This window comes from Equus caballus, chromosome 1, assembly GCF_041296265.1.
Source record: "Equus caballus isolate H_3958 breed thoroughbred chromosome 1, TB-T2T, whole genome shotgun sequence".
Taxonomy (NCBI): domain Eukaryota; kingdom Metazoa; phylum Chordata; class Mammalia; order Perissodactyla; family Equidae; genus Equus; species Equus caballus.
Genome location: NC_091684.1, coordinates 186,601,341 through 186,619,819, shown reverse-complemented (window position 1 = coordinate 186,619,819; position 18,479 = coordinate 186,601,341). Strand labels below are relative to the sequence as shown.

The window sequence follows — 18,479 nt, the reverse complement described above, 5'->3', positions numbered from 1 at the left end:
GCAATGAGAATGAGCTAATAATAATATTTTGAAGGGAAGTAAATGTAAATTAAGTTGCCTGAGAAGTGGGAAAGCATTCCAAGGTGTGTCTTTGCGTGGGTAGATGACACAGACATGTTACGTCTGGGGGCATGTACCTTCCCCACCTGCCACATGGATGTTTTATATTCAGCTTCCTCGTTTGTAAATTGAAGCAGCTCCACTAATTTATTTCTAATGTCCTTGCGATCCGTAAAATATCATGGCCTCTGATCTGACCTTTCCGCCTCCAGGTTGGTGAAAGGAGGCAGGATCCTGTCCATTGTCTTTGGCATGCAGCCAATCCTGCTCCCTCCCTCTTCTTCCTCTATGCCCTCCCCTTTTTATCTTTTATATGCATGTATCCAAACTTTCCCCACCCACCCCAACCCTCTTCTGACTGACTGATTGCCAGCTGGGCAACTCCACTTGTGGATACCCAAGAACTGAGTGTATCCGTATAAACACAACACGTAGACCTACCGATGTTTAGGTCACATTCTCCAGTCCCTTCATGCCTATAAACACATTAGCGCATAAGGCACATTAGCATAGTCGGTCCCCCAGGGGCTGTTGAATTAACAGAAGAAGCTACAGGTCATGGCCACTTATCTAGAACTGGCCTGTACCGGGGGCCCAGCTACAGGTGCCCTGCTTTAGACAAGCCCCAGGTTCCAAGCATCCGAGAGCTGCAGGTCAGTAGCCTGTATGCCACGTGCTAAACGCCTTCTGTGTCCCACTAACGAGTGGGTAGCTCTGGGCCCAAATATCTAGCTGGGGACAAGGGTCAGAACCTGATAAGATACCAAATAGGTTCTCATCAAACTTTGATGTCGACCTCCAGACCCAACGTGGCCACATCCTGTCCATCAAAAGAGCCATCTGGTAATTCCCCCACCTTGTGATGAAAATGACTGAGACTGTGCTACCTGCCTCCCCACCCTCTCAGTGAGACAGCCTTGTGATTTCCCCTTAATCTCTGGCTGGATTTTACTCATTCCAAGTAGACAATATAGTCACAAAGTTCAAAAATCAAAATGATATAAAATTATATTCATTGAGAAGACTTACTCACCCTGTTTCCCATCTCCCTTTCGTTAAATTCTTTTATTAGTTTCTTGTATATCCCACCAATGTTTCTTTAGGGAAATGTAGGTAAATATATTTGTATTTTTATTTTTTCCTCCCTTTCTTCACCAAAATGTAGCATCCTGGTGTAGGGGAGGAGGACATGTCCTCTCCCAAAATGGGGGTTCGTCTGGCTGGAGAACGAATTAAATTCACATGAGACAGAATAGCAAGAGAAAATTAAACAAAGCTTTATGAGGAACCATGGCCCGGGGCCTTTCTTCCCGAAGGAAGAAAGGGCACCGAAGAAGTGGGGTGCACAGAGTGGTTATATAGCCCCCAAACGGGGTGTTTCACATGTGACTGAAATGTCCCTCCCACAATAGTCACAAGATTGCCCCGTCAGCACAGCGCTTGATGGACACAGCAGGTAGTGGTCTGCTATCTCGGTGGGCGTAGCCGGAGGCAAGTCAATTGTCTGGAGCTGGGCGGTCACAGGTGAGCGCAACAGCAATCGGTTCCTAGCCTAAGGAAAGATGCTTAATCCTTAAGGAATGCCAACGTTGGGAGAGGGAGGGAAGTCAGTTACAGGAGGTTACCAGACTAGCACAATAAAATGCAGATTTTAAGTCATTGCCTTTGGTATTGATTAAGAGTTTTTAGAGAGAAGGTCATCTCCTTTCTTCTTCCTGGTACAGAGAGGGAGGCACCTTTTACAGATAGAGATTTACCTTACAAATGTAAACGTGTCCTAAGGAAGGGCAAGTTCCATTCCTCAGAGCCTCCTTCCCTGTCCCAGTTTATCAAAAGCAATCAGCCTCAAATAATCCTGATGCCAAAGAGACATATCTTGGGGTGGCCAATTCCAGGTCCCCACACTGGTATGTCGTTGTGACACTTGCTTTCTTCCTTTACAACATACGCTGGAGATATTTCCAAGTCAGTACAGAGACTTCTGGCATCAAAAATCTCAGCTTTATTCCTGAGCGGGGATTCTTCCAGGAATCCTGGCCTTCTTTCCGTCTCAGGGGAACTGGTTGGCGCATAGTAGAGGGAAACTAGACTCTCTGCTTCAGGCCCAGAGCGAGCCCATGAGAAGCCCTCTCCTGCTTCTGGGCTCCCAGCTCTCCACCTGCCCTTGCTGCCCAAGACGAGCTCTTCTAACAGACCTTCTGAAAGGTCACTGCAGGAGGGGATGGCAGAGGTTAAGCTGCTGCGAAAGGCACGAGGCGAGCTGAAGTGGAGTCCAGGTCGTTAAAGTAGTCTGGCATTCTGAGGAACTCCTCCAGGAATGATGACCTGTTCTTCTGAAGAACTTTTATCCTCAAAACCTTTCACTCCGTTCAGGGGCGGGGCTCATCAGGTCCTGAGATTTCTCTAGCTGGTTCCGGTAGGCTGGACTACTTCTGAGCTACACAGGACTTCAGTTTCTCCAAACCTTCCTCCACTCCAATTATTTTTTAAACAATATACACTGCTAGTTTAATTTTCTTCTTTTGAATTAAAAATGACTATACGTTTGTCATTTGGAAATTTGAAGAACATAGAAATATATAAAGAAGAAAATTAGCGTTACTCATAATACTGGAAGAGAAAACCACTACAGTCATGCGTAGCTTAATGATGGGGATACCTTCTGAGCAATGCATCGTGGGTGGTTTTGTCATTGTGTGAACGCCATGGAGTGTACTTACACAAACCTGGACAGCATAGCCTACTACACACCTGGGCTATATGGTACTAATCTTATGGGACCACCACCACATCCGTGCTCTGTCACTGACAGAAACATTATGCAGCATATGACTGTGTTAATATTTTGGTATATAATCTTTTGGTTTTATAAATAGGGATCGTATATAACATACTCCTCTGTAACATGTATTTGTTTATTTAATTAATTTATTTTTAGTTCACATAGTTTTTAAAAAAATTAATAGACTTTATTTTTTGAAGTGGCTTTAGGTTTACGGCAAATTAATTGGCAAGTATAGAGTGTTCCCATATATCCTCACAGCCTTTATTTTTTACTTAACTACGTCATGAGCATTTCTGCAAGTCCTGTGACTTGATTTCTTAAATATCTTCATAATATTCCATCACATGCATGTATAGAATTTTAATCAATCTCTTGTAGTTTAGATTGCTTCTCACATTCCTTATGTTCATTATTATAAACAACACAACAATCAACATCCTTGTAAGTTAAGCTTTGTCCAAATTTCTGATTATTTCCTAGAATAGCATCTTAGAAGTAGAATTGCCAGGTCAAAAGACGTACGCATTTTTAAGGCTTTTGATACATATCGCCGGTTTAGTTTAGATCTATTTTAAAAGAAATACAAGGTAGTTACAGAGATGTGGAAAAGCAGGCCACTTGAATTTCCTTAGGCCCCAGGTACCCAAAGTCAATAAGAAAGTGAGACACTTATCTAAGCGAGTGGGAATCCCTATCCTGGGCAGTGAGATGCTGCAGGTGGGGAGAGCGGCTGGGGGTATGGAGAGCCCACTCCAGGAATGCTGGGAAAGCTGGGAAACATGGTCCTTTATATCAAGAACTCCACGTGGGGCTTCAGCCTCTGTGGTCTGAATTGCAGCTCTTAGTGCAGCGGTGGAAGGTGGAGAACAAGCTTCCCCACAATCAACATCTGCAAACAAGAGGACTTAATATGACACACACAAAAAAGGCAGTGAGATTGTGTTGGACAGGGTTCTCCAGAGAAACAGAACCAGTAGGAGATATATATATATATATACATCAATTTATATTTTAGGTACATAAGTAAATACACCTTAACATATATATTTTATTATACATTATTTAGTTATACTACATATAATTATGTGATATAGTATTTATATATTTATATGGAGAATATATATTTATTATAGGGATTGGCTCACGCAGTTATGGAGGCAGAAAAGTCCCACAGTCTGTTGTCTGCAAGCTAGGAGAGCTGGTGGAATAATTCAGTCAGAGGCCAAAGACCTGAGGACCAGGAGCCCGCTGGTGTAAGTCCCAGAGTCCGAAAGCTCAAGAACCGGGAGTTCAGAGGCTCAGTGTCTGAGAGCAGAAGGTGGTTGTCCCAGCTCAAGAAAGGAGTGAGAGAATTCACTTTTCCTCCACCTTTTTACTCTCTTCGGATGCTCAACAGACGACGCCTCACCAGCACAGGCACATCTTCTTTACTCAGGCTACTGATTTGAATGTTACTCTCTTCCAGTAACATCCTCACAGACACACCCAGAAATAATATTTTACCAGTTATCCGGGTATCTTTTAGCCCAGTCAAGCTGAGACGTAAATCTAACCATCACAGAGACACAGTAATACCTTCTTGATGCCAGTATTCCCAAACTGGGGTATGTTTACCACTGGTTTTTGAGGGCATTTGCATAAAGATATTCATTTTAATGGTTATAACTTTATTTTATTTTGTGTCAGAAAATTAACTGTCAACGTATAAAACCCACAATATCATGAATATTATTTCTTAGGATGAATCTTAAGATAAAAAACAATAATAAAAGTGACTTGGCTTAAAGTCTTTTTAAAGAAAACCATAAAGTACATAATGAAATATTAATATGCAGATATGGCAAAAAAATGTGGTATCCAAAAGACGGAGATCTGGGAAATCTTGCTCCATATAATGTATGTATTTCTAAAAAGTATAAAATATTTTCAAATTAAATTGCTTTAAAACTTTTAGAGAAGCTCATTAATTTGAAACACCCCATGAGGAATCCTTTCATAACTTGAATCGTCATCATAATATAATCACTCTTTATTGTAAATGTCTCAAAACTTCATGTTTTGGCTTCAAGTTGCTTCAAGAGAAGGACATTCCCACTCCAGTTTCAAACACCCCATAGGGTTGGAGGGATGTATAATATGTTTCCATACATCATAAGCTTGGGAGGCACATTATAATTCCTTTCTAAAAAACTAGGCACATTTTTAAAAAGTATATGCAGTTTGGAGAACTTTGGGTTTATGGATTGAGATATTTCAAAGAAAATTTTAGCATCTTCAAAAACATTATAATTCTCTTTAGTAAACAGAGAAATCAAAAAGTTCAGCACAAGAATGAATATTAGGTTCTTTGAAATGTACAGATACGCACACTTTCACTTTTGTTTTTAGATACAAATTACTGGCAGAAGGGATCTTTTCATGCTCAAAAAACTGAGAGCTTAGATTTTTATGAACTCCATTAATTTTAGTTTCTTTCAAGGTCCAGAGGAATTTTTTACAGACTGCTGTTGAGATCAGATGGTCTCTAAAGAAATCAATCCAATTTCAATAGAAGAGCCGTGCTGTGTTGGGATTTTTCACATAATCCAATTGCCAAACGATATCAGGGCTACTTTGATTTAAAAGAAGAAACACAGACAATTCACTGTTCTCAAACCTCTCCATTCTCACAAGATCAGCTGACCAAAAGTCCTTCCCTAAAGAGAAAGAATGCATTTTCCATGATCAAGGAAAATCAACATTAATGAAATAATATCTGTACTGATATAGAATGCTATTTATTTGATAATATCCAACATAGTGCTAACGCTCTAAGTAAAAGCCACAAGAGTAAGAGCGAAGCATAGGACACTTATTTCTGCACTGTTCCGGAAATGTCACTCAACTCCTGAGACCTAAAGGTGCCTCTTCAGCCTCTTGACTCAGAGGAACCCATGACTACACTCTCTAGACTTGGCAGAAAGCAAGAGAACAAGGTCAGGAACAGAGAGGGCCATCTCCAGCTCTCAATCTAAGAATGTGTTTCTATTGCAAAGGAAGAAGGAAGTGAATTCTTATTATTACAAACCCCCCTAAATAAAAGTTTTGAAGAGTTCAGTCCAGCAGATGCAACCAAATCTCTTTAATGACATGTTGCTACACTGGTTTACAAGACATAGGGTAAGAACAAGATAGAAAAGCTTCCTACTTCCCAAGTTGCTTAATTATTATTTCCATTAACAGGTCTTCACCTCCCTCACCTCTTCCAGTCCTTCCCTGCCCACTCCAATCTATTTAATCAGTCATTGTGAAAAGACACTTTTTAGAAGACTCTTTTTCATTTCTTTTTGCTTGAGGAAGATTCACCCTGAGCTAACAATCCCAATCTTCCTCTATTTTGTATGTGGGTTGCCACCACAGCATGGCTGCCAATAAGTGGTGTAGCATTACACCCAAGAACCGAACCCAGGCTGCTGATGCAGAGCGTGCCGAACTTAACCACTTGGCCATGGGGTGGCCCCTAGAAGACTGTTAATGATGGTTGTGATTTGTCATTTTAAAAATTGCTAGATCAGGTTTCACAAATTGAATTTCTTCGAACCTCAGTCCTTGATGATATTAATTAGTGATCTATCAAAAAGGGTTCAATTTGAGACCCAGGATGGCCAAAAGCCATCCCTCAAACGCTGACAAGCACAGCAGTTAAAGGAGCCCCTAAAAAGGGCTCAGGCTGCTTTTCCCTAAAACCCGTCGTGCCCGATGAGCTAAAGTGAGGAAGCCTGGTGTGAAAAGTAACTGCCATGTTTCTGTCTCCTCTAATTCTGTGTCACACAGTAAGAATTATACCAACAACACATGTTAATTATACACAAGCATAAAACATAGACACATTTTTAGAATAAGGCTCCTATATTTCACCACCTAGAAATAACTACTTTTGAAATTTTTGTCTATGTTCTTCCTGTTTTTTCCTAAGCACGTGTGTATACACACACACACACACACACACACTTTTAAAAAATGTAATCATGTCATGTCCGTGGTTTTACCATTTAAATTCGCTCACTCAATATTACAGTATCATCTTTCATGGCTATATAGTACTCCATTTACAGATGTTCTAGAATATATCAACTAATCTGTGACTGTTGGATATTTGTGAGCTTTGAAAGTTTCAAGAGCTTGAAAAAAAGTTCCATCAGGTTGATAACTCTAAGAAATAGGTTATAGAAAATAACAAATAACAAAATTAAAAGCAGGAAAACTGTTTCCTCCCTCTTTTCTGTCCCCCAATACCAAAACTATATGACAACTAAAAAATTAGAAACGTAGGACATTATTATTTATAACTTATGCCCCATCCAGGTCCAAAAAGAATGACAATAAAAGACCTATGTCTTTCATTATTACTTTTAAAATAAAAGTAATCAACATGCACCTGCATGTGGATACCATGTTTTCAAAGCTATGTACTAAACAAATAGCATTTAGTAAGTGTTGACACAATTTTCACTACAATACAGAGTCAAGTTTTCATCAATAACCAATGGCTATCAGGGTTGCGCAATAATATTATAAAATCAATAATCTACAATGTGAAAAAGCAGCAAAGTTAAGAGAGTGTATTTAAGCACTGTTGGTGAGTAGGTATCCCATAATTGTGGCTGCCACACAATCACCGTCCTCGTGAAAGGCTCTCTCTGCAGTGACTGCCTGGCCTGTAGGTCTGACACAGAGCCCGTGTCCCAATCACATCCCAGAAATGCGTACGGTGCCAGCAACAGTCAAGCAAGTTTCTTACCAATATGATCTAACCAAGGTTTCCCTAAGGAAAAGGCGATGCCTGATTCTAATGCAAAGCTAAGAACCTTAACGTTTCAGTTAAAGTTTATGAACAGTGAATAGAGCTCACAGACTCAAACTGGTCCCCATTCCCATCCTCCTGTGGGCTTCCTTTGTGGATGATAAGAAATTCTGGGTCCCAATTTGGGGGAAACCCACGCCTACAGCAGCCCACTGTTTGGTATTCCAGATCTTCCACAAACTGGCTACAAACTGTCTTCTGAGCTTATTTTTTACTCTCCTCTGTCCTACCCTTGACCCTTTTAGTCTGTTTGAAACATAGCAGTTCAAGTGATCCTTATCAAGCATGCAAGTTAAATTACGTCACTCTTCTGCTCAAAACGCCCCAGTGGCCCCTCCTTTGACTCAGAGTAAAAGTCAGAGGCCTGAAAACCCTCCACGAGGCCCAGCTCCCCATCGTCCCTTTGAGCTCCTCCACTGCTACTCTCCACCTTGCTCATTCCACTTTAGCCACACTGACCCCCGTTCTCCTGCTTCCTGAGTTTCCTCCTTCTTTCACCTCAGTGTCTTTACACTTGTTCCCTCTGTTTGGAATGCTCTTCCCCAAGATACACATGTGGCTGGCTCCCTCAGCCCCTCATGTCTTTACATAGATATCATCTTTTCAATGGGGCCTTCTCTGGCCACCTTACCACAGTAGACTGAAGAGGATGGTCATGATATTTTGCAACTCCTCTCATCAAGAGCTGGAATCTATTTCCCCATCCCTGGAATCTGAGTCGGACATGTGACTAGTCGGGACCAACAGAATGTGGTGGAACTGACATCTCTGAGTTTCAGAGCCCAGGCCTCAAGAAACTCAGCAGCTCCTGCCTTTGCTCTCTCAGGCTGCTCCCACTGCCCTGTAGAGAAGCCTAGGCTGGACAGTGAAGGATGCTAGCCCACACCAAGGCGGAGACCTCGCAGGCAGCCTGCATCAAGGCTCTGGCATGTGAGTGAGACCATCGCACACTCTCCAGCCCCAGTCAAGCTGCCAGATGATGGCTGTCACAGGTCAGCAAAAGAACCTCCCAGCCGAGCTCAGACCTAATTATTGACCCAGAGAATTGTAAAAAGCAATAAAGGCTTCTTGTTTTAAGCCACTAAGTTTGGGGGGATCTTTTTGTTTTGTTTTTGTTTTTGTTTTCGTTTAGGAAGACTAGCCCTGAGTTAACATCTGCTGCCAATACTTCTCCTTTTCGCTGAGGAAGACTGGCCCTGAGCTAACACCTGTGCCCGTCTTCCTCTACTTTATATGTGGGACGCCTGCCACAACATGGCTTGACAAGTAGTATGTAGGTCCACATCCGGGATTCAAACCGGTGAACCCCGGGCTGTCGAAGCAGAACATGCGAACTTAACTGCTGTGCTACCGGGCTGGCCCCTTGGGAGGTTTGTTATATAGTAATAAATAAGTGAAATACTAGTTAAGATTTCAATACCTGCCCTGCTATTTCTTTAATTATTTGTATGCCTGCCTCCACTAACTAGAATGTCAGCACGATGAGGGCAGGGTCTTTTTTCTGTTTTGTTTACTTCCGTATCTCTCGTGCCTAGAACACTGCTAGTCAATAGGCTGTTAATAACAACTCTACACGCCCGCTTACATTCGGTTAGGAACACTGTGTAACTAGCTGTGGGTAAACCCTCCCAGATAGCAGAAAAGACATAATACCATTGATCTTCCCTTATGAAGAAGGACCGGTAACAAAGCAGGAGACAGCTCACGTTGGATGGAAAAGCAGACAGAAGTGATTGCCAATCTTGCTTCAATTCTCCTGCCTGACTCCAATCAGTGTTCTACATGGCAGGTTTGGAATTTAAAGATGGAGGTGGGAGGAGCCCACAATATTTGTAATCCACCTCAAATAAGCCTCCACAGCAACATCTGCAACCTGGAATCAAAGTGAAGTGTTTCAGAAAACCCTGCCTTGAGGAGAGAGAAGCGGGGTGAGGGGAGCCGCTACATTTTATGGGAAAAAATCACCATGTTTAACAAAGATCTTGAGGACAAGCTAAAATGAGAATATACAATGTCCATTATAGGACAGAACTGAGACGAGAGAAGGGAATCAATATGCCTCAGTGACACTTAAGAGATGCTTTTCGTCTGGAAAATGATCTTAGGACCACTTTTGCTATTTTGAAAGCTAGCCCAAGCACTTGTGAGAAGATGACCTTTTATATATTGCATTTTGCACAGAACTATATATAGTTGGACACAATATCTTGATCTAAAGGGGAAAAATGAAAGAGAGAGAAAAATGATGTTTCCGGGTTTTCAACCAAAAAGCAGTACATGGCAGAAGAGAGGCCTGAGGCTGCACACTTGGCCCAGCAGAGCACGCGGGCTGCAATGTCATTATCTGAAGGATTCTAGACATCTGCATTATTTTGCATGAGCCTCCATCAGCAAGTGACTTAGGGCAGGGGATGGCAAGCATTGTTTTTTAATTTCTTAAAACCCTGTTGTCTCTGATTCTTGGCTTTGCATCCTTTTTGAGGGGGGAGCTGCTGCTGAGTAGAAAAGGTCAGTGATTTTAGAAAGGTTAGAGCTTCTTTTTTCCTTTTAAAGAATAACATTTCAGCTTGATATTATTTTAGTATTTACCACTCTGTATTGTCTTAGACCTCATCTTGGCAAAGGGCTCCTACACAACTGCCACTTTTAGCATTGCTGCCAAAAGGCGCCCTTTCACAATACAGCATGCTGTGCTTTGGCAGGAAATCAATAAAGTGAAAATCTGTTCTCATCATCCATACATTTACCATCACAATCAACAATCAAAGGCAAGACCTGGGTTCTTTATCCACAGGCTCCAGCCTCCCAATTTTCTGCTATGAAAGGCAGCATAAATTAGGACCCTTGGTTCCTGTTAGCTGGGCTTAATGGGTATGATTTATGAACCATTAAATGAGGTTATGTAAATTGATCCTTAGCAGAATGCTAGCGCCCAGGTGACAGGTGCAGCACGCTCGTCCACAAGGGTTCTGCACAAATCAGATTTCAGTGACATTCAGTTTGAGGAAAGAGAAATATGTTGTCAACAAGGAAGTGATTTAAATAGTGCCCTGGGTTTGTCAGCAATTATGCCTTTCTTCTTAATTGCTGCAAACTATATAAATTCTAATAGGAAATAAATTAGTAATTTACCAGTTAATGACAAGAGGTATAAAGGAGAAGGGCCTATATTTTAAAAGCCATATTACCAGTGAGGCCATACACTTGGGTGATTTCACTTATGCTGTTAAAGTTGAAGAGATGCTTTGGAGCAGGAGTATAAACTTTGACACATGACAACTAAAATTACATTCATTGCAACAGAAAGAAAACTGGATCCAGATAGAAAATGCCCTTGCAGAATTGCTTCATGCTTTCCACAGAAATGGAGCTGGCACTAAGAGTTTCAATTTTTCATCATCATTAACATCCCGAGCTTTAAACAAATGCGCTTTTTAGCCCAAGTGCAAAAAACTTGCTTTATCTTTAAAAACTTTTTGGAAACCGGACATCTGATCAATCAAGTCAAAAACATACCACAGTCAATATATGATGAGAGTGAAGTGGGGGACGTGGCTCAGGGTGCAGGCTCTCCCCGGCCTGCCTTGTTTAGACAATAGCCAGCAACGACACTTTCTGCTGTACTCTTCGTGGTGAAAGGAACAGGCTTTGCGTGCCGTGATGATCTCCTCACTTAGAGTGTCCAAGCTAAAGGCCTAGCTTTTAAAAAAAAAAAGAAGTCCTGGAGGATCATATACAAACTAATTGAAAATGAAAAAAAAAATCTCCAATCCCTTCCTCCCTTTGGGCTTGTTGCCCCTAATCGAGAATGTGGTGGGTTTCCAAGAAAGGTTTCTTCTTGGACAGTGAGTTCAATATCATCCCTGGCTTCTGTCTGAAGCTATTATTGTGCCTGTTTCCATGAGGCTGACCCCGTAAGAGGACACATATGGATGTGATAGTAATGTCCCCTGGTCCCTGGCCGAGCCTATTAGAACTCCCAACAGGGGGTCCCCACCACTCTTTTTCATAGTCATTCCTGCTTCACAAGCACAGTTGTTTATGGACAGGGGAGATGATTTGAACCACTGTGGTGCCACAGGAAAGAGTGGTGACAGGGCAAAGGTCATACATTTAAAGAGAGTTGTAACCGGGGCCCAGTGGGAGAGGCTCTCCCTAGCACAGGAATATATTCAGATGTCATTTGTGAACTTAGAAAAGAGGCCTGAGAGGCCACAAGTGAAGAATTACATAATCATTGACATCCACAGATGACTTTTGTGCTGGTGGGTAAAAATAATTTGGAGATAGAGAAAGGTTATGAAAGTAATTTTATAACTAATGTAGGAAAAAACACTTGGGGATTCATGCAGCAGTAAAGGCCCACCAGCTGTTTCACATACTAGTGCCACTATTTATTAAGCATGTGGCCACGAGCAAGTTATTTTACCTTCTGAGGTTCTGGATAACAGCCTTATCTCCTAGGATTCTGTTGTGAAGATTAAATAGGATAATGTATGAAAGTACCAACATACAAGTGCTCAACAGATGATAGTTGAGGGTATTTATAAAAAAAAAAGAGAGAGAGAGAGAGACAGAAAGATCTCAGATTCCTCTGCTCTAGAATCCTGAGCCACCTGTTCTCTAGATGTCTGTCCATGTAAACGCGTCCTTGAATGCCAGGTCTTATGTTCCACTCGCCCAAACCACCCAAGTCCCCCCCCTCCCAGAGCCCCCCACTTTCGTCGTCCCTTGCCTCCTATCCTGTACATTTGCAGAGATGGTTGTTGAATAAGAGCATGACTCTGAATCATACCATTGGGATTTACATCCCAACGTCCCGACTTGTTAGCTCTGTGACCTTGGACATGTTATTTCACCAGTCTGTGCCTCAGATTGCCTCCCTGTGAAATGGGGATCAAAAATAGTACCTACTGAATGGTGCTGTTCTGAAGATTAGCATACATGATGTGCCAAGCACAGAACGTGGCACACTGTAAGTGCTATGCACCATTATTATCATACTGTTATAATGACAGTGCCCTCTACCGCTCTTGTCTCTATGTTCAAATGTGCATTTTATCCCCACTCAATAAATGAAGTGGAGGCTCAGTGAGATTAAACAATCTGCCAAGAACATAAGGCAAATACGTGCAAAGCCAGCATTCAGAGCCAGGTTTGTCTGAGCCCCAAACCCATGCTCTTTTCACCGTGCCTCACAGGTCAAGACAGAACGTCCACAGGTGTGGGGAGGAAACGCACAGGAATACGTGGAGCGGGACTTCACCTTGTTGTGGTGAAACAGCACTGGGCGCTGACTCCTGGACTCTGAGTTTTAGTTTCCTCGCCTATAAAAACAGAGCGGCTAGACTGGAGGCTTCCAAACCATGCTCCCCCAAGCCCTTGCGTTTCTTCAAGATTGCTCCAGGGCCACTGCAGAGAGGAGGCCCAGCAAGCAGAACCTGGACCCTCCCTGAGATGCTCATCCCAAGTAAGTAGACTAAGTACTGGGACTCTGGATAAGCTATCTGACAATATCAAGATCCCTTCCTGCTCTAATACTCTTGATGTGGATTAAGGCTGCCCCAGGTAGAGAAGCCCAAGGTGACCTGGCCTACATGCCCAACTATATGACCTGGTGGATTTTTATGGTAAGAATTAGAGCTGCTCCAGGGAGAGAAGCCCAGGGCATCCTCACCTACATGCCGATTATATGACCAGATTGGTATCTAAAGTTATATGACCGCACAATAAGCAGACCCCATCTGCACTGAAATCATTTAATGACTTTTTACATCATCTTTTCTTTTTCTAGTAAAAATAAGTCGAGTACCCATGCCTTATAAATTTAGCCCTAACCCTCAACTCAGGGCAGCAGCAGGAGCTCTGACTGCCCATGGGTCCTGTCCCCATGCAGCAGCTCTTTACTGCCCATGAGTCCTGTCCTCATGCTAGTCCACACTATTCTCTAAATAAAAGAGCACTACTGCCAGACCTCGAGAGTCCAAGAAATCTTTCTTTCGACTCTTCGGCTCGCTGTTCCCGCATCGCTCTGAGTATCTTTTTCAAATTATGGAAAGTGAAAAGATGACCCCAATCTATACTGAAATAATGTTCACTTCAATAAACATTTCTCTGGTTCTGCCACATGCAAGACGCCATGTTGGGTGTGGAATAAGCAACCTCCCCTTCCCCCAAAATCGTCTTGTAAGAACTCCCTGCTCTGGGCTAAGTGCTCTCTCAAGATGCATTTCTTTCAGGAACTGTGTTTTCAATTCACTTAAAAGCCAGAACGTGAAATGTTCCCCTATAGCTCTTAACCTTTGTACTTGAGACCCCCATTTCCCTGAAGAATATTTTTATCCCTTCCCTTTCTCCATGTCTCATCAGTGTACTTTATCTTATGAACAAAGCTCTGTGTCCTAAAGAGCCTAACATGTTGCTAATTTTTCAGTAAATAACACTAAAGTGAACAGCCCCTGCTTCTAGGGTGGCAGGCACCAGGCATTGCCAATCTTTTCTGTTTGCTGTCTGGGCACCAGTCCTCGGAGGGCCCCTCCCTCACGGGCCTAGACGCTTATTCCAGGAGGAGGCATCGCTTGCTAATTGAATTAGCCTCCCCCTTTGTGTTTTGACTCAATGGAGATTACCTCGGGGAATGCAGTGGCTCCTCAGTGACTTTGTTCCTGGGAGGCTTAATTCTTCCCCATGGGCTCCAGAAACTCTTCCCTTCCCCCCTTCTTATTTCTTGGAAGAGGGATCAACAAGGAATGTGGATCTCAGTGAATACTGCTGTGGAGGACAGAATGCAAATGAGGACTGCAAGAAAGAGTGCCCAGTCACGCCAAGGGCAGAGAGGGAGCTCATCTTCACTAAGGAAAACTGCTTCTGAAGAATGCCATGGTGTTTGGGAAGGGTGCTATATGGCAACAGTACACAGCTTTAAAAACCCTGGAGGCTGATCTTAACATGGACTGAAAAATTTGGAGATTCTGAGTGCCAGATAATCCCAGAATATCTGTTTGTAAACACTTCTGTCTGGATGCTTGACTGGCTATCGCAGAAATGTGTGTGTGTGTGTCATGTTTTCTGTGAGACCATTTCAGCTTCATAATCTAAGCCAGTGGCTCACAACTCCAGCTGTTGTGCTAGAGCATGTGGGAAATCCCCCCAAAATGTGACATACATATAGATAAGTTTAGGCTCCTCCTTTTGAGATTCAGATTCTAGTGAGAGCTCTGCATCTCCCATCTTTGAAAAGCTCCCCAAAAGATCAGGATGCCCACCCAGGCTGAGAATCACCAGTCTAAGCAAAAACAAGTACTGGAGGCCCTCATCATGATATCTTTGGCTCCACTTGCGGTGTTGTGCCCTGCGGAGTGTCAATCAGCACATACCACACTGTAGCGAGCAGGTGTCGGGCAGGTTGATTGCATATACAGAACATAGTCATCAATTTCTTGGGTCTATCAACTCACTGCTCAGGGTTTACTCCTACAATAATGCTACTTTTGACCAAAACACTGCTAACTCCAGCAAAGACAGAACTCTGTCTTAATTAATACAACTGATCGCTCCGTGAGGTCACCTATCCCTCTGGATAAGCGTGCTGCTGCAGCAGGATACAGAGTACCCACAGCCATCTTGAGCAAGCTTCAGACCCTCCAAAAACATTTCCTTTGACATAATGGATGACACTGAGAGGCCACAATTTCAGTGTTTCTTTTTTCCTTTTCTTTTCTTTTCTTTTTTTTTTTTTTTTTACCATGAACTATTTCTTGAGGCAAGAGATCAATAGACTGCACCAATCTTTTTTTTTAACATGAAAAGTTGATGCTCTACTATAGTAGACCAGGAAGCTTAATCCTGTGGTTTGGTCCCAAATCAGCCAACTTTCTTTGGAGTTGGACGACAGTGCTCCTGAGTAAAGATACATCCCCTGGACTGGTGCCCTCCACCCACCTCCATATACACATAGCCTCTCCTCTTCAACTCATTGGATACAGGCATCAGAACAGGCTTCTTTAAACCCTCTTGCATAATGTCACCTCTCTCTCAAGACCTTCCAGGGGCTTCTTGGTGTCAATCATCTCAAATCTAAACTCATCTGGCCAGGCCAGCCTTCTAACCCTGCAGTGACCACCATTTTCTATTGCTGCTCAACACAGACCTCTTCCCCTCCTCATCAGGCCAAGAAGCACTGTAGAACTTATTCATGCCTCATCCTGGATGACACCCATCCTGCCTAGACGCTGACACCCTTCCCTGCTTCTGCTTGAACTTGGGTGGCTGTGGCCAGCAGGGCTGGAGCTGTATTTCCAGAGCCCATTTTGACACCACCCCAGAAACAGCTGCTTTGTGCCATGGCAGGATGAACTCCACCCTCACCTCTTTCTTGTTTGACCTCAGCAACGTCCATTTTGGTCCCAAGAAGTCCCCTAACCCCATCTGAGTCCTCCTCCATAGCGTGGCTCAAAACCCACAGCTTCAAGGAAACCTTCCTTTGACTGACTTCATTTCACATTCATGTTTGACCCAGCCTGCCGGCACTGTTTGCATTCACTTTCCATGGCCTTATATTGCGGTCTGTGCCATATTCCACATCACTAGCTGGATTGTAATTCTGACAGAGCAAGCATTTTGTCTTATGCTACTTCCGTATCCCTCTAGGTCCCTCTAAAGTTTGGTGAAAATAAGCCAGAGCAATTGATGCTCTTGTGAGGGAAGTGGCCTGCAAGCCTTGACTAGGATGAGCTCTGGGATGCTTTTGATCAGCTTTGGATGCCCCTGGGGACTGTGAGGATGTAGGAGCCCTGTACCCTCTGAGGTGCAGCAGGGAAACACAGGGCCAACAGCCAGATGCAGGTAGTGTTGGGAAAGTCTCCAGAAGCGCAGCTCCAGCCATTCCCCTCCATGGGCCTCCCTTCAGAGGAGGCTCCACCCACTCTCTCCTCTCCCGGACTTCCTTGCAAGCTCTTCTGTTCCTTAACCAAATCTACCTCCCACACTTGGAAGAAGAAAGACGGGAGATTGGTTTTTGTTATGCATGGGGCACACATACAAAGTGAGCCTCATAAGACTGTGTGTCTAAGCTCACTTGACTTGTCACACCCCTGAATGTGACAGTATTCAGGCTTCTCTGATTCGGCAAGGGTTTTGCAGCAGCTTTTTGCAGTATCAGACTTCTTGATAAGCCCCAGCCCAAAAACTGTCGGAGTTGGCTTGGGTACCCTGTCCACACCAGCTGCAATGTTTAATCCTTTCTGCTGCCTTCCCTGAAGACAGAACGATGCTGCTTCTCACCCCAACCCTTCATGCTGATCCTGCAGGACTTCAGGGGCTCAGTAATGGTAACACCACTTTTCTCCAAAGAACCAGCTCAGGCTGCTATTTACTGGTATTCAGACTCAACATGAACCCCCAATTTTACAGACAAGGAAGGGAGGCAGTGAGGACCCATCAGGACACTTGTTGGGTCCAGAGGGGAGGATGAGAATATGCCCTTTGTCTTTCATACTTTGCACATCTTTGCCTTAATCTTAAAATCAAATCATTCTATGAAATCATCTCAAACCAGTCTTCAAATACCCTGCTCGATGCACTCAACTCATCAAATGTTAAAAATAAGAGGAACATGTTGTATTTTTACAACTTGACTTACATTTTTTAACAAAAAAGATCTACTACTTAGTCATTTCTGATTCAACCAGGTAAACTAGGAGGTTGCGGATTTTTAAGGAAAGTGTCAACAGCCTTCAACAGGTGACAAAAATCTTTGATCTGAACATTTTTCATCCTTGCCATCCTTTCTCCACTAACTCTACATGAACACCCCCTCTTCATCCCCCTTTTTAAATGTGTGGGCTGACCACTGTTAGTATAAAAAGTAAGGATGTAGAGCAGGGCTTGGGGAAAATGCCTGTATATTGAGCAATTAGATAAGGCTTCCCTAGGTTGGAGTTAAACACTCCCAAATGAACTCCATGGAGCCCCTTAAAGCCCCCTTAGCTCATGGAACCAAATCGTACAATCCAAGACAGTTACCCTAAGACCCAGCTGCCTCATGGCTCTCAATCTTGTGGGGAGAGGGCAACCTCTTTCTCTTCTCCTTTCTTGTACTGAAGAATAGCTATCTTCACTACTTCCCCCTGTTTTGTCCTCATATTGCTATTGAATACTACGTACATCAATCAGTATTCTCAAACACACTGGTAATACCTTCAAGCAATTTTCCATTTCTTCTAGAATATGGCTTCTCGGTTGCATAGCCAAGAGGACTCCACCTTCCTGGGTCACACACAACCTGCTTGCTGACCTTTAACCCAACAGACCATCTTGACCACAACTCCAGCACATGAGAAACAGCTCTGAATAAAGAACCCCCTCTCATTTCAAATATAATGTTTGCTCTTTCAGGGGAACTGCTGAGAATGTGCAAATATGCCCTTTAAAATGTCTCTCTTTTTTTTTCCTTTGGTGAGGAAGACTGGCCCTGAGCTAACATCTGTTGCCAATCTTCCTCTTTTTGCTGAGGAAGATCATTGCTGAGCTAACATCTGTGCCAATCTTCCTTTATTTTGTATGTGGGACGCCACGACAGCATGGCTTGATGAGCTGTGTATGGGTCCACACCCGGGATCTGAACCTGCGAACCCCAGGCTGCCGAAGCAGAGTCCACAAACCTAACTATGACACGACTGGGCTGACCCCTAAAATGAGTTTCTTTGTAAAAGAAAACAGCAACAACAAACTCATCTGGAAGATGCGGTGACAAAAAATCAGAACAAATAGCTTAAAGCTCTTATTCTCTGG

The 18,479-nt window shown here is 43.2% G+C and overlaps 1 long non-coding RNA gene across 2 annotated transcripts in view; it reads left to right on the top strand.

The window, feature by feature from the left end:
• LOC138918835 (uncharacterized) overlaps positions 1-18,479 on the top strand; it is a 55,771-nt gene that overhangs the window by 15,374 nt on the left and 21,918 nt on the right. Inside the window, exon 4 of one of the 2 annotated variants that reach the window (XR_011428658.1) lies at positions 12,890-13,662. The exons of the other annotated variant lie outside the window; for it this stretch is intronic. This is a non-coding gene — a long non-coding RNA (uncharacterized lncRNA). Of the gene's footprint in view, positions 1-12,889; positions 13,663-18,479 lie in introns of those variants that run through there. 2 annotated transcript variants of the gene reach the window in all.